Below are 15,729 nucleotides of genomic sequence, written 5' to 3'. Positions count from 1 at the left end.
TGACTCACAAATATTTGAGAATGAAATCGAAATTCGTACGTTCTGTCATTTTTCTCATTTTCTTTCTAGGAAAAAATAAAATTGGAACTTTCATAATTGAAATATGTAGAAAGAGAAATTTCGTAAATTTTAACGAACGCGTTAATATTCATGCGAAATAGTATTAGTCATCGATCGTACATAAAAATAAAATGAATAAAAGTTTTAAGACATTACGAAATTATAACGAATATTTGTAAAAAGTGAATATGTGAAAATGTGTAAAAGAAAAAAGAATGATCAGAAACACAACACGTCGTAGTCGTTAAAACAAGATAAAATACTATTAAAGAATACGATTGCTTCCTTAGCTCGTCAATCAATCGACCGTGATGTACCCACGAACGATCATTAATCTTCATTATGAAAGACGGAGTTTTCAATTAAGCGAATTGCTTGTACTTTTTGCTTCTATACCGAGGAAAGGGAACGAAGGAGAAAGCTGGACCAAGCACGGCGTGTCTCTTCCATCATTTTGACAGTGAAAGAGAAAGACAGAAAATACAAGCGTATAAATTTTAGAAAAAAACATGAACGAAACGCCAAACAATAGAGTATTGGATAATTGTAGTTGTTACTAAAGAACTTTCTATCGTAAACAAAAACAACTATGTAGAGGAAACAATTTCCTTTATTTGTCTAAAACACGCTACTTCTCATTCATAAACCTTCATCAATTATTTTATTATTTGGAAATATATAGAAATGGAAATTTCAAATAAGACAAAAAAATATTTAAGTAGATTTCTGAAATAGAGTTAAACCTCTTACTATCGATAAGTCTCTTAGTCACATTGTTATCAAAGCTATTCAATCATAAAATATTATCGACCAATTTATTACACAGGTGTTCGAAGACAAAGTAAAAATCTGAATATTATATAATCTGCTCGGTTGGAACTACCTATAGGAAAATTCGATACGATAATGTAAGTGCGCATGCTGGTTAATTCATGAGAATAAAAACAAGAAAAGAGTATTACGGTGAGAAAAACATAAGAGGAGAAAGAGAGAGAGAGAGAGAATGCTAAAGAAGAAGAAGAAAAGAGAGAGCCATAGCCAACAAGACCGAATAAGTCTGTGTATATACCTTGATCAATGTAAAAATCAAAGGCTCGTCTTCTCTTCTTTCACTTCATTGATGCGAGAAAAATTTTAATTTTTTTCCACGCTTTCCAATAACTGTAAATAATTCAATGTATCCCAGTTGAATGGATATTTAGTTAATGATCATAGTTAATAATGTTTCATTCGAGACTAAAAAATTTTAAATATCATTAAATCGCTTTCATTGATAAAAACAGGAAATTCAAAAAACTGATAATTTCTGTTTGCAAAATTTGTATAGAAAATCGTATGATATATTTTATATTTATTTACCTTGACGGACTTTGAAAGTAGTAGTAAGATCGAATAAATATATTTAAAAAAAAAAAAAAAAAAAAAAAAAACAAGAAAAATCGAATAAAACAAGCTATCCTATATTTATAATGGAGTTTTCCCGTCAAAACATGATTGACAGGATTCATCAAACTCGAACACTCTCTTTTACCTGTCTGTTATGTGCGGAATTAAAGTCAACACAGTCAACGAGTATTCTATAAATAAAACGAAAGGATCGATCAAAAGCTTAAACAAATTATACTGAAAATAGCTTTCAAATAAAATTAACAGTAAAAACACAGGAGTGTCATTCTCTGATTCATTGTTAATCTTCAAAGAACAATTTAGACATAGTAGAGATTACCACAAACCACTTTACTGAATATATCGTATATACTTTCTAAAAAAGAACGAATAGGAATATAAATAAAAGAGAAAAAGGAATGAGAGAGAAAGAAAGAGAGAGAGAGAGAAAGAGAGAGAAAGAGAGAGGGAGAGAGAGAGAGAGAGAGAGAGAAAGAGAGAGAGAGAGAGAGAGAGAAGGAGAGAACGTTTTAATCACCAACACGGCAGCCGGAACGTTAATGAACGCTCGACAACTTTGCCGTATGTTCGGTGGATATTTCGAACGTAGCTTCGTTTATGCATATGCCGACGATGGAGGTAGGTGATGGTGGTAGAACGCGTGAATATTTGTCAGAAGTTATCACAACGTGTCATCGCACCAACTCTGACTGCCAGTTGGTTTTGTCGATGCTACCGATGGCGGCTAGAAAGGGATAGAAAAGAGAAGATAGCTTGTAATGAAGGCTGCACATAACACATATACACACACACACACGCACGTATATATATGTATATGTCAAATGCGAAACATATGTCGAACTGTTATGCCATGGCGAAGTCACGCCAAACCAAATTCTCTGACCGATTCACGAAAATCCATCCAGCGTAAATTATGAATTTACTGCTTTCACCTCGGATTTTCCTCCGAGTCGCCTCTCTATAAAAGCCCGATATAATGTTCAGAGAATTTTAAAAAGGACCCTCTAGATGAATATGAAACAACAATCGAATTGATGTACACGCTTCCTGTATGGGATTTTTGTTTTTTTAAAAAAGATATTCAAAAACATACGATCTCAACGAAATGTACGTTATAACGAAGTGTCCAAGAAATGAAAAAAAAAAAATGCTTCGCTCTGATAAAAACTAACGAGAATTCGTTGGAAAAATTGATATTTCATTCGGAAAAAGCAACAATTTTAATTAAAAGAAAAAAGAAAGAGCCAATGTTGAATAAACAAAGTTTCAGGGATTTTCATATCCAAAATTTTAGTACTTAATCTTCATAACATTGTTTCCTACAATACAATATCAAGCTCGTTGGTGACTTCATTAGTGAAAATAAAAAACTGAATATAACTCTCGTTATTTTACCTACCTAATTTCGATGTTTTCCTAACAAAACTTTATAACAAACTAGAAAGACATGTACGTGTATCTTCACAAAGTGGTAGTCGAATAAGGAAGAATATTTGATCACGCTAATGTTAATGACTTTATCTTTCAATGCTATCATTGTTATCGACACGGAAGCTTCTTTAGCGAAATTATTAATAAAACTTTCTGTACACGTTTATATTTCGTATTTGTGAAAGTTCTCTATCTCTCTGTCTTTCTATTTCCCTCTATCTCTCTATCTTTCCCTCTTTTATTTTATATTGAAAACGAAACATTCCGACTATAAAGTAAAATCGAAAAAGATCAACAACATTGCACGCGCTTTGCCAAAATTCCATTATTTTAAGAAAAATATTAATAAACGAAAATATCTGCGGAATAAAATTAATATAGTTATCTATCTAATATTTAAGAATATTTACTATTTTAAGCGTTCTTTCTCATAATATTGAGAATCAATATCGATAAACGAGTGTAATAAAAATTACGAAATAAAAACATCGAGATTTATCCACGATAACTTGTACGATCTTCGAAAAGTTTCTTCTTTTATCGAAAGATTCCTATTGATATAAAACATGTAGGATCAAAAATAAAAGAAGATCGAACGATGCTGAAAAGCCATACCATTCGCTATTTCTCTCTATTTCTCTCTCTCTCTCTCTCTCTTTTCTGTTTCTAGTTCACTCTTTTCTCTTTTCTTTTCTTCTCCTCTTTCCTCTTCTACGTCTTCATCTTATCCATCAAGGATTTAATATTAACGAGATTCTGCCGTTTCTTTTTCTTTTTTTTTTCTTCACGTGGACCACTGAAAAGGCATATTCCCTCGAGATTGCGAAGGGTCGGCGAGGATGTTAAAGTATCTGCAGATTGAAGTAACTTTTTCTTCCCTCCGCCTATTAATCCGACAGAAAACTTGGAAGGTAAACCATCGAGGATGTTGGTCGTATGTATCGTTGGAAATTTTGAATAAAGATCGCCCTTCCAGTCTCAACTTTGGCTAATAAAAAATATTTTAATCGGAAAGAAACGTCCATCCATCGTTTTGTATCTTTTAACGAATTACAATAGAAAACTTAATAACATACATAGCTAATTCTTTCATTTTTTTTTTGTCTTTTTATTAATTAACGATCGATAGTGGGCTTTCAATAGAAAGGAAGGAATAATTTGCTTACTACTTCAAATCCAGGCTAGAATTTACGAGCGAAGGATGAAGTACCAGGTGGAGTACGTAGTCTCGTAAGGACAATGTGACGTGTAATAAAAAGGATCGAATGATAGCGCAGGAAACAATTATAAGAAGGAGATATCTGACGAAGGAAGGAGAAAAAGAACAACAGCAACAGAGACAGCGGCAGCAACAGCAGCAGCAGCAGTAACAGCAGCAGCGGCAGCAACGACAACAGCAGCAGCTGAGATAAGAGAGAAGCGAGAAGAAAAAGAGAGAAGAGTTCGGTAGAAGCCGCAGACATAGCCGGAAAAATTATAATGGAGGAAAAGAATAGATATAATAGCATCGTTCTGAAAAGGAAAAAGAGAGGTGGAGAAGGAAAGAGAAAAAGAAAGCGTAGTCGAAGGAGAATGCGAAGGAGGAGAAAACGAAAGAGAAAAAAGAGAACGGAGAAGGGAGAAGGGAAAAGGGAAAAGAGAAAAAGGGTCGAATAAGGATAAAAGAAGGTAGTGCCGGGTAGAGAAGCGAGAGCAGAACGATTTGCGCAGCGCCAATTCATCAAGCATACGACTCCATACTACTGAACAGACCAGCAGACCGCGGCGAGCCATTTCATCGTTCATCCTCATCAACAATGCTTGCCAAGAATCACGGTGGGTGGGGCCGAGGCCCCCAACGGCCGCTGAAACAATTCCGTCTAGGTATACGATTCCACAAGAGTCGCATTATTCCTCACGCTGGAAGCCACCGAAAAGCTACTTTTCTTTCGTTTCTTTCTCTATTTCTTGCTATATTTCGTTCTCTCTCTTTCTCTCTCTCTCTCTCTCTCTCTCTTTCTCTCTCTCTCTCTTTCTCTCTCTCTCTCTTTCTCTCTCTCCTTCTCTTTTCTATTTTCCTTCCAGATTATTTTTAAAAAATTCTTTACTAAAACTCATTGTGTAAAAATAATCATCACCCAAAAATTGACATTTTATTAATAAAACAAAATAAATATATTTGAGATGAACTGAATACTGATTGTATTAAACAGAAAAGAATAGTACGCATCTCTGAGTTAGCCTATTTTGTGCATTTATAAGATCGATTTAATTTATTTATTTACTTATGTATATTTAATATCTGAATAAATCTAGAACAACATTTTACGAAGGAAATTATATATTGCTTTTTTCCTTTTCTTTTAGATTGATCGCGTTGATACGTTTGTCCGAAGAAAAAGCAACGGCAGGATTTCCGGTATATGTATGTCCTAGCTACAGGATTTTCATTGCACTGTTTCCTGTCTTCTCATAAGAAAGGGATATAAAAGATAAAAAGAAATAATGTGTGTGTGTGAAAGAGAGAGAGGGAGAGAGAGAGAGAGAGAGAGAGAGAGAGAAAGGAGTATTCCTTCCCTTCATGGCTTCTACAGCTCAAGCTTGATTGAAACGGGTGACTTGCCAAAATTGCGAGCATTGTGAATCGTGTAGCAAGCATTGTCAGCCCAGACAAGGAGGATTCGACCACGACGGTAGTTTATTTTACGGAATACGTCCGCGTGAAAAATGAGACGGGAAACCAATTCTCGTCTTACTTCACTTGGAGTCTCCTTTTTCCTTTTCTATTAGTTGCCCACGAAGACTATGCTATGTTATCCACAGGCTGAACGAATTGTCGACATTCCATAATGCTTCTTACGCTTCTGTTCACGTCTTATAAATTGACCTTAGTTGACGAACAAATGAACAAAAAATAAGACGACGAAGAGAAAGTTCAATAAAAGTACCAACTTGTCAAACCATTTAAGATATCGTTTCGTGTAAATCAATAATGTCAAAATCATACAGACCTTGAAAAATAAAAAGATACAGTGTAAATATATTTTATTTCGAGAATCTACCTGTATAAAATGTACATACTAATAATATTAAAAAAAATCAACAAAGATAAAAACGTGAAAGAGAAATTACATTAGTAATTTTTGCAATTAAATGCTCATCATGAATAATTTAAATTGAAAGCTAAAGTATGGAAGAGAAAGGAAAGCGTTGAAACGAAATGTCATGTGAACAAAATAACGAGAGAACGCACACATCGCCAACAGATTTGGTGAACGACTGAAACGTTTCTTTACGGTTGACGAAATAATTGTTATTAGAGGACCACGATTATTACGAACCCGAGGCATCGAGACGTTCGAAATAAACGTGATGGTGACGGACCGCGTCGGTGCGTTCAATAGGATTTTCCGAAGCGCAGAAATAATTTCTTTCGAACGATTTAATCCTTTTCGTTTGATATTCGTAAATCTCGTTCAGCGGAATGCAGCTTAATGAAAGATCACAGCAGAAACCGCAAAGGCGTGGCTGAAAATTTTCGGCCAGTGAAATGTAAAATTTGTTGGCGAATATAATCCTCTAATCAAACATTCTTTGACGAAGCGTGAACACTCGTATTTCATCTACTTTTTTATTACAATAAAACGTTACGCGTTTCATCCTAATCTTAAACATTGTGCATTGTTATTATTTCATCACCGAGAACACAATTTTTCGCGTTACGTGAGGTCTTGGTTTTCATTTGATTTCTTTTTTCTTTTAATTATTTCTGGTATTTTCAACATCAACTGTTTTTAGCGATCGTATTATCTAAGAATAATTAAAGATAAATAATTCTGTGATTTTTATTTTTTTTTTTTAATTTCTAACGATTCCAGTAATTAGCTAACTTTTTCTATTTCATTTATATACCTTAAATTTAAAAAATAAGTTTTATGATTCTTTCATTCAGCACAAAATATTCTAGTAGTCTATATGCGAAAGAAATTGGTTCATTACAATATGAACATAATATAATTTTTCCCAAATATTCTAATTTATTTCTCACACGTCATATATCTAATAACATACTAATATTAGTAGATATATGATATGATAACTTAATAATGTAAAAAAAATTGCTGTGCTTCCGTCCGTATACGTATGTACATAGATATATACAATACATGAAATAATCAATGAAACATATATTTTCAAATAATTTTCATAGTCCAAGATAGACCTCTCTCATTGTGAATTCCTGTCGTCTGGAGTCTCATTAACTTCAAAAATATTCTCAAACACGTCGCTGGTAAAATAAATGCGAATTCTCGCTTATGGATAATTGCGAAAGATGAAGCTGGAAGTTTATATGTTTAATAATACCGTAACGCTTCTAGAAAAAAAAAGAGAAAGAAGAAACGGAACACAACGATATACATGATATACACTATTCTCTCTGGTATAACTTGGATCATGCTTATGGCAAACATCCATCTAGTCTGGTGAATACATAAACGTACACTATAGTCCCGACAGTGTTTAAACTAGAGATTAAAAAGCAATATTTTTCACTTTTCTGTTTTTACATTTCCGTCCAAGCTTCTTCTTCTCCGTCTCTATGACGTCGTTTTCATAGAAACATTATCTTTAAATTTGCAAGTCCGTCACATTTTCATTACATGACACAATATATATCCATATATATATACATATATATACATATATATATATATATATATATATATATATATATGTTATATATTATCAATATGTGATTGTTAAATGATATTGAACTGCGATTCAATCAAAAAAATCACTACTCTTGCAAACTTAAAAGCAATTTCTACTTAAAATTTGATTCAATATTACTATAATTAAATATATCGAATGTAACATGAGATTTTTCTTTTGCAGAAATTATCTGTTTCTCAATCTAAAATAGAACTATGAAACTATATTCAATCGATTGTTATCGGATCTACAATATACATAAAGCAAAAAGTTATATATGTACTTTGAAACAAACCGAAGTTTCATATTTCTCGTTCGGAGCGAAGCTTGTGAAATGATGAAATCTAATATTTTTACCAACGATTCGATCTCTTATTCCGGTTAGAGTCATATAGCATTCTCAATCCGAAAATCAGATAAACAAAAGATGAGTTTTAAATAGAAAAAAGATATAGATTGGTATATAAAAATAAAAAGGAAGGAAACAAGAAAACGTTAGAAAGAGAGAGATAAATTTTTCATTTGTGTAGGTAGACAAATCTTATTACTCCATAACTAGATATTAAATATAAAAAATCTTTTGTTTATTTTTGAAAATACAGATAACAATAAAGAATCCACCTAGAAATCATTTATAATATATAACAATTCCAAGCGTTCTACATATGTTATTATCAGACAATAAGAAAGATGAAGGATGTATGTATATATGAACAGTTTAATAAATAATAAGGTGCTTCTGAAAGCAGCTTTACATTACCATGGATTAATAATTAAAATACCCATTAATCTATCTCAACGGGTTGCGTCGCATTAGCTTTCTAATGAAATAATAAACAAGAGCGGTTACCATCACGCTTACCTGGATACGAAGGATTCGAATTAACTAGTGTGCTTGCAACGACCTGCAATAATTTTCTCTTCCATCAACATTCAACTTCGTTCGATATAGAAACAAAAACTGAAAGGAATTGTTGAAAATAACAGAATTAATTATTTTAGCGTGTCCAATTTCCGTTGAATTTAAATATAATAAATTAGCTTTATTCTTCGAACGAATAATTTAATGTTTATAAATGAAAAAGTTATTTTCGCATTTTTCATGATATCATAATAATTATTATAAGAAATATTCTAAAAATTATTCACTTAAGTAATTGTTTAAAATAATATAAATGTATGTAGCATTAAAAATTATTAAATGCGAGATTTATGAACAGACAGGTAATGAAATTCCTGAAAGTAACGAATAAACTCAATTATTGAAATTATTATGATAATGATTATGATGGTAATGGTGGTAACAATATTAGTATATACGTGTGAGAAAGGTAAATGGATATATTTCCTGTTTTTACATTCTTGTGTATAGGATGGGAAATTGTATACGATTTTCAATTGTAAATTACAATAATATAAAAGAAATTGAAAAAGATAAAGAACGTTAAAAAATCTAAAAGCAATAAAAGATCATAATCCCAATGTTTTATAGACTGTCACGTACATCTTCTGTGAAAGCGGAGATGGTAGAAGGAGAAGTAAGAAATATCCAATGCGAGGAAAGATTTTCGGAATTTTTATGTCGGAGAGTATTCACGGAAAAATTCAATAGAATTTGACGGAGAAGCGTATTCACGAACAGTTACGAATACACGTGCGTATTTGCTATCGTCGGACGTGTCTCAATAAGTGAAATTGCATATTTCAGGAAGAGACACAACGCATTCTGCTTTTATCTTCGGCCCGACTGCAGAGAAGACAGAGAGAGAGAGAGAGAGAGAGAGAGAGAGAGAGAGAGAGAGAGAGAGAGAGAGAGAGAGGGAATGGAAAAGGAAAAGAGATAAGAAGAGGAAGAGAAAAGTAAAGGAAGAAATAAAACGGAGGACGGAAGGAAGAAAGGAGCGAACTCTTGTCCTCCTGCACAACCCTTTTAACTACCACGTCCGTTTTAATAGGCATAGGTTTTACTTGCACAACGTAGTAGACACGAGGACACGCGGAACACACGGAATGATGCATATAAACGCAAACACGTTTCCCCATCGCGACGCGTAAAGAGAGAAAAATGCGCTGATGTAATTTATGAAATCTCACTCGTTGCATACAAACGAGGTTGAAATTATTCACGATACGAGCACGACCTCACGTCAAGGCTTCTTTTTTTGCAAATAACGGACTGCTCCTCCACCCCTCCTACTTATTTCGTACCGGTATTAATTTATATAAGGGTTGAACTTGACATTAAAAAGAAATAAGGATGAACGATGCATGCGAATGTAATTAAAGGACCTGTTATACGTAAACATTCGAGGATGAGGATTTAAATGTAACCTTAACAATTTCGAAATCATTTAAATGATAGTTATGAAAGTTTTATTCATCAAGTCTTATTTCATCTGTCGTAATTAGACGGTCTTCGTAATAACCGACTGTTGTGGTGAAATAAAATTAAGGAAATAATTTTAATATCCACATATGTTCGTTCTTTTTCTTTTCTTTTTAAGAAGAATTTTATAAATACTCCGAATTTTTAAAAGGTCATATTCTTTTTCGGGATTTGGAATGAATCGATATTATATTATACTTAATGTACTACATAATTTATCGTATAATAATTCAAAATAAGGTATTCAATCGTAAATGCAATCTCGTCAACAGACAATCCTTCATATAAAATGCGTATTTAAGCATTTTTATTTTCTCCTATTCTGCAATAGAACCGGAGAAAATGCACTAAAATTGCAGAGTCTTAATACACGGAAACAGAAATTGTTCCTGCATAACGACGCGTATGCAGCAAACTAACATTGAGGAAAACTTGCTAGTATTTCCCTCGCATATTTCACTAAGCTCATTGAGCTTCAAGTAGAAGTACGTACAAGCATATACATATACATACACATTTATGTATATGTATGTATGTGTATATATATATATATATATATATATATATATATATATATATATTCCGAGTACCTTATTTTAAATGACGTAATGAAGTATCTCCGATTCTATTGGTTTTATAAACAAATATTTTAACTAAAATTTGTTAGTTATTGAGGAGAAAATGTAAGATTTGTTGCAATTAATTCCTATGGAGGAAGTAGGAGTCTTGTTAAAATGCAAATGTTATATCATGTTTGTTTTAATGTAAATAAATATTTTAAACCTACCAAAAGTTGTAAAAAATATCAATAGGAATCCAATAAAGACCTACGTTATTGTCATTTTTAGTGGTATTGTTGTTATAATTTGTAATTTGTGATTTGTGATTTATGATAATCACCTCAAAAAAGAAAAACTTTTTGCTTAGATTATGACTCACTAATCGAATTGGTTTTTCATACACATTAAGATCTATGTAATTAATATCAAATTAGCATAATCAGTTAAGAATAACCTTCTCATAAAAAATTTTAAAGAAAAGATTTAAATGATTCGTTTGTAAAAATAAAACAATGTGACTAAATAATAATCCAACTCAAAGTGTTCTTATTTCGTTGACCATTCGAGATCGCTATGTATAAAAGAGACGAAGAGAAATAGTGAAATAGAGAAAGAAAAATTGGATGAGAAGAACGAGGATAAAGAGGAATAGAACGATAGAGAAAGGGATTTAGGATGGGTAGGAACGCGACATGATTACTCGACGCCGCGCAGACACAAAACACGCACGTGCAACCTTTATCTTCTATCGTAAAGCGACACGATGCCTAAGCTGGTTTTACGCTTTAAACGACACGTCGAGATAAACGGTCCAAATGCGTTTCTCCTACTCTCCGAAAAAAAGTAGGTATTCCATGCGAGACTTTAATCAAGCTCATACCATGCCAACGCAAAAAAAAAAGAAACCAGTGGCCTCGATCATGCTTGTTTCTGCTAATGAATCCAGGAAACGAGGCTAATTTTCATAATCATCGAAACGGAAAAAAGAAATAGGCAAAACCATTGTAAGTCCACTATTATAAGTCCGCTAAAAAAAAACGCGATATTTCTTTTTTTTTTCTTTTTTTTGTTTTTCGAAAAGAAGTTGCATTTTTTTATCTGTATCAAACCAAGAAAAAAATTTACTTACATTTGCTATTAAAAGCATTTAGTGCAATATTAAAATATTAACATCCTTATAAAAATTCATCATGGATCCAAGAAGCAAACTTCGTCTTGACAAAATAACGTTTTTTTTCAAAGAGTATAAAATATAAGAAGGACGATACGCTTTCCTATCTTGAACATCGATGAAATAAATCAGGAGCAGGCCGAGAACGGTCCATTCGTCTTGGCATCTATCTGATGCATCGTATCTTATCCTAGATGTCCTTGCCACCCGAACGAGCTTATCGGCCATCCTCATTGTCACGAACGATCCTAGGCATGGTACCTTGGTGGAAAATGGCGTTGTCAGTAGGATAAGACAATACGGGATCCTCGCACGTCGCTCGGAAATGCGTGTTAAGTCACGTACGATCCTGACGGAAGCAAGTCTGTCTAGATTTATACATATACATATACACGCGTCCAATACATACAAACACACACAGTTCATATCGTTGACGTATGAACATTTATTTGGAGACAAAGTTCATGTTCGTGTTCATATGATACAGATAAATAGATAGATAAAAAGATAGATAGATAGAGAGAGAGAGAGGTTAGGAAGGAAAGGGTTGAATATCAGGATGCAAATAATAATCACGTCAATTAAGGTCTTAACTGACAAGGTGGAACTGCACACGATGATGTCATAGCATGGAGCACGAAACGGCATTGACCGCAATGCAGATAATTTTGTGTTAATTAGAGGTACAAGATAGAAGCAGGTGGAGAAAAACGAAGAGAGTGCATAAGTATTGAGAAAGTGAGAGTGAGAGAAAGAGAAAGAGAGAGAGAGAGAGAAAGAGAGACAAGGAAGGATGGAAAATGTTGACTTAACGGATTATGATTTTCTCGATTAAGCTTGGAATATTGTCCTCGAGTGTGATTAAATTCTATTTTCGGATTCATTTTTTTCTTTTATTCTTACTTCCAACCACATAATTTATTCGTCTCGTTATCCCTTAGAATTGCATGCTTAAAGTCAACATCAAACAATCTGAACGAGTAAATCTTTGCGATCGAATTTAGCTTCCTCGATATCGTTCGTATCGGACTAGTTACTTCCTTCGTGTCTATAGCAACGAACTGTACAAGTTCGTGAACGCTGCTGAAACTTCGACTGCGTCCACGACGACGTGTCTACCATTCTACACTTCGTAGACACGTGCAAGTTCTCTACCAAGATCGTAGATCCCCTTTCCTTCCTCGTAAAACTCGAATATAGTATCTAGCACGTTCTTACGTGAAATCCTTCGAAATCTTCTATTCGGAAGAATGAACGAGCTGTACACCTGCTGCCACTAGACCAGAAAAAAGTAATCGTTCAGCCATTTTTCCATTGGAAATTATAGCGAATCTGAAGCGACGATTTTATGATTGGTAGTCAAGAAAAGGATCGGAATGATCCAAGATATTCAATTTTATTGCAGAAATGGGGAAATAATTTTATATAATGATATCAAATTTCATTTAATATAAAAATAAAGCATTTTTAAATTCCTTTAAAATAACAAAAGTAAGATTTTTATCTTAAAGAGATGAAGGAAGTAACTAGTCCGATACGAAGGATATCGGGAAATTCGATCGTGAGCATTTTTTACTTTTCTTTATTTAACTCGAAGTAATATTTTTATCGTTAATTATTAATTTAAAAAGAATGCTCTTCATAAAACAAACAAGAATTGGATATATTAATTTTCAAAGCATACCTTTGAATAAAACTCCAATGTAAATCCTTGGCATGTTCGTTTGACCACAATCTACCTTACGTAGTAGCGAAAAGAACGAAAGGAATTACGAGGGCGAAAAGATACGTTTTAGGAGAAAAGGCTAAAGAGAAGGGGAATGGAAGCAAGCGAGCAGTGTGGTCGGTAGAGACGCCGTGCAAATCGGGTTTATCGAGCGTAGCCCTCAGGGACCTTGGCAGCCTTTTCGTGGCGCCTCTTTCCGAATTACTCGGCAGAGAAAAGCTAGGGGATGCTAGTACTAGGCGCCGAGATTTGTTGGATGTATGCCGAGCCGATCCTCTACGATTTATCGTCGCTTCCTCGACTCGCTTTAAGAGCGAAGAGGTCAGGCTGTCTTCGCAAAATTCATTACTCCCACGTCACGACATTCACCTCTTTGCCACACCATCACCCATTACTTGCACTCATTCTCCCTTTTTTTTTCTTTATTTTTTTTTTCTCTATTTTTTATCTTTTTTCTCCTTTTTTTCTTTCCTTCTATAAAATGAGATCTTCAATATCAACACCTTTGGCAAGTTTACTTCTTCAATGGAGTTTGTCCAATTTGCAATTTACGTATTTGTTGTTTCATAGATTAGTTGTTCCTATCCTGATGTAACTTGTAACAAGTTCTGACAAGGAACTTCGGAGTCTCGGCGAACTGAACTGGCACGTTTAACAACATGAATAGATTCAGACATGATAGAATATAACGATGTTTCGAATCGATTTCTTTTTCTTTTTTCTTTTAATAACGAGATGAAAAGTAGTACGTCAGTTAATATTACGATGGTACGATAAAGTGTCAATGTGAGTGTGATATTTGAAACGACACTCACTCTTTTTCTCCTCTTTATCGAATGCAAGAAGACCGGTAAAGAAGTACGTTAGCAACTTTAGTAGAACTTATAATACGAAAGAACTCGTTAAGACGCCCTGGACATCCAAACGACCTCTCGTTAGCATAATCTTCAAAGTTAAAAGTGTTCTGAATTTCTTTACAAATAAATACAAGAATACAAAAGCGAAGAAGCACAACAACCATCTTATCTTTCTTAAACGTTCGCGATAATTATATTGTTTGTTTTTTGACGCTTTATCGAGGGCACATTTTAAAGAAAATTTCAATTTCGATGGGAAATATCCAGAAGATATTCTATTATTTTTAAATAATATCTCATTAATTATAAATGTATTTGTTGATTTCAACCGATTAATTCGATTAGCAAATTTTTGGAATACCCTTCAAGAAACTCCATTCTCGAGAATAAATCATTATTTTCAGAATAAATTAATATCGTCAAAGAAATAATTAGAGATATTTCCTCAATCTGTCAAAACTATTCAACGAACACCAATTACCAGAATATAAAATTTTAAGTGAAATAAATTTAACTGATAAACCTTAATTCATAATAAAAAAAAAATATATATATATATACATATATACTCCTCTATTATTGGTAAGATTTGTAAAATCGATAAAGATAAATCTTTAATTTTGGGAGTAAAAAATTGCTTCAAGGATACGTCTGAATGCATGTTAATATCATATGATATATTAGGGAAAAACATATACAAAAAAAAAATCTCAGTGACATTTTGAAAACCTCAAAATAGATAATGTTGGCACAAAAATATTTTTTGCAACGTATCCGTAGTTCGATATCATTCGAATTGCATATAAAATATTTTTTATATTATGCATATTACAATATTATAATTGAAGGAGATATTTAGATGGCCATCTTGAGACGAGACACTCTGCATATAGATTCATCGGTCGAGAAATGTGAATAAGCCCACACCTCCTCGATGAATACCGTTTTCCCCCAATTTCAGCCAATTACGAGAATCCAATTATCGTCGCACCATGGCCACGGAATCGAAGCTGTACTGTACGCGTTATACTCACGTACATACAATCGAAACACGTTTCAGATATCGCCGTTGCCGATGCGTGCTTTCCATTCTCTACCCTTCTACCCTCTGACCTGGTTCTCTCTCTCTCTCTCTCTCTCTCTCTCTCTCTCTCTCTCCCTTTCTCTTTCTCTTTCTCTTTCACTCTCTTGCTCCATACATCCACCAGCATCACACAAGCTATCCTCCGAAACAGCATCCTCCCACACCCTCTTCGCTGTTCCCCGGAAACGATGTCATACGTCATTGCCGGTTTCATTGTGACTCTCGTGTAGAGCGCGAACTGTAGGTAGTAACGACGGATTCGAGCGTGAATTCCACGACGTACTCGATTGCGTTTCGAACTCGGCATTTCAATTTCATATGACGACCCCCTTTATTCCTTAGTCATGTTCCCCAT

General features: G+C 33.6%; 1 protein-coding gene and 1 long non-coding RNA gene across 4 annotated transcripts in view; both read right to left on the bottom strand.

The window, feature by feature from the left end:
• The window catches only part of LOC124951476 (protein O-mannosyl-transferase TMTC1-like), a 153,643-nt gene that overhangs the window by 117,779 nt on the left and 20,135 nt on the right, over positions 1-15,729 (bottom strand). The window lies entirely within an intron of this gene.
• LOC124951477 lies at positions 8,147-11,946 on the bottom strand. Its single transcript, XR_007101618.1, has 2 exons — positions 11,666-11,946; positions 8,147-8,551 (listed from the first exon to the last, which is right to left on the bottom strand). It is a non-coding gene; the product is annotated as an uncharacterized LOC124951477 (long non-coding RNA).

The sequence above is a fragment of the Vespa velutina genome, chromosome 9 (genome assembly GCF_912470025.1).
Source record: "Vespa velutina chromosome 9, iVesVel2.1, whole genome shotgun sequence".
Taxonomy (NCBI): domain Eukaryota; kingdom Metazoa; phylum Arthropoda; class Insecta; order Hymenoptera; family Vespidae; genus Vespa; species Vespa velutina.
This window is presented reverse-complemented; position numbering and strand designations above follow the sequence as displayed.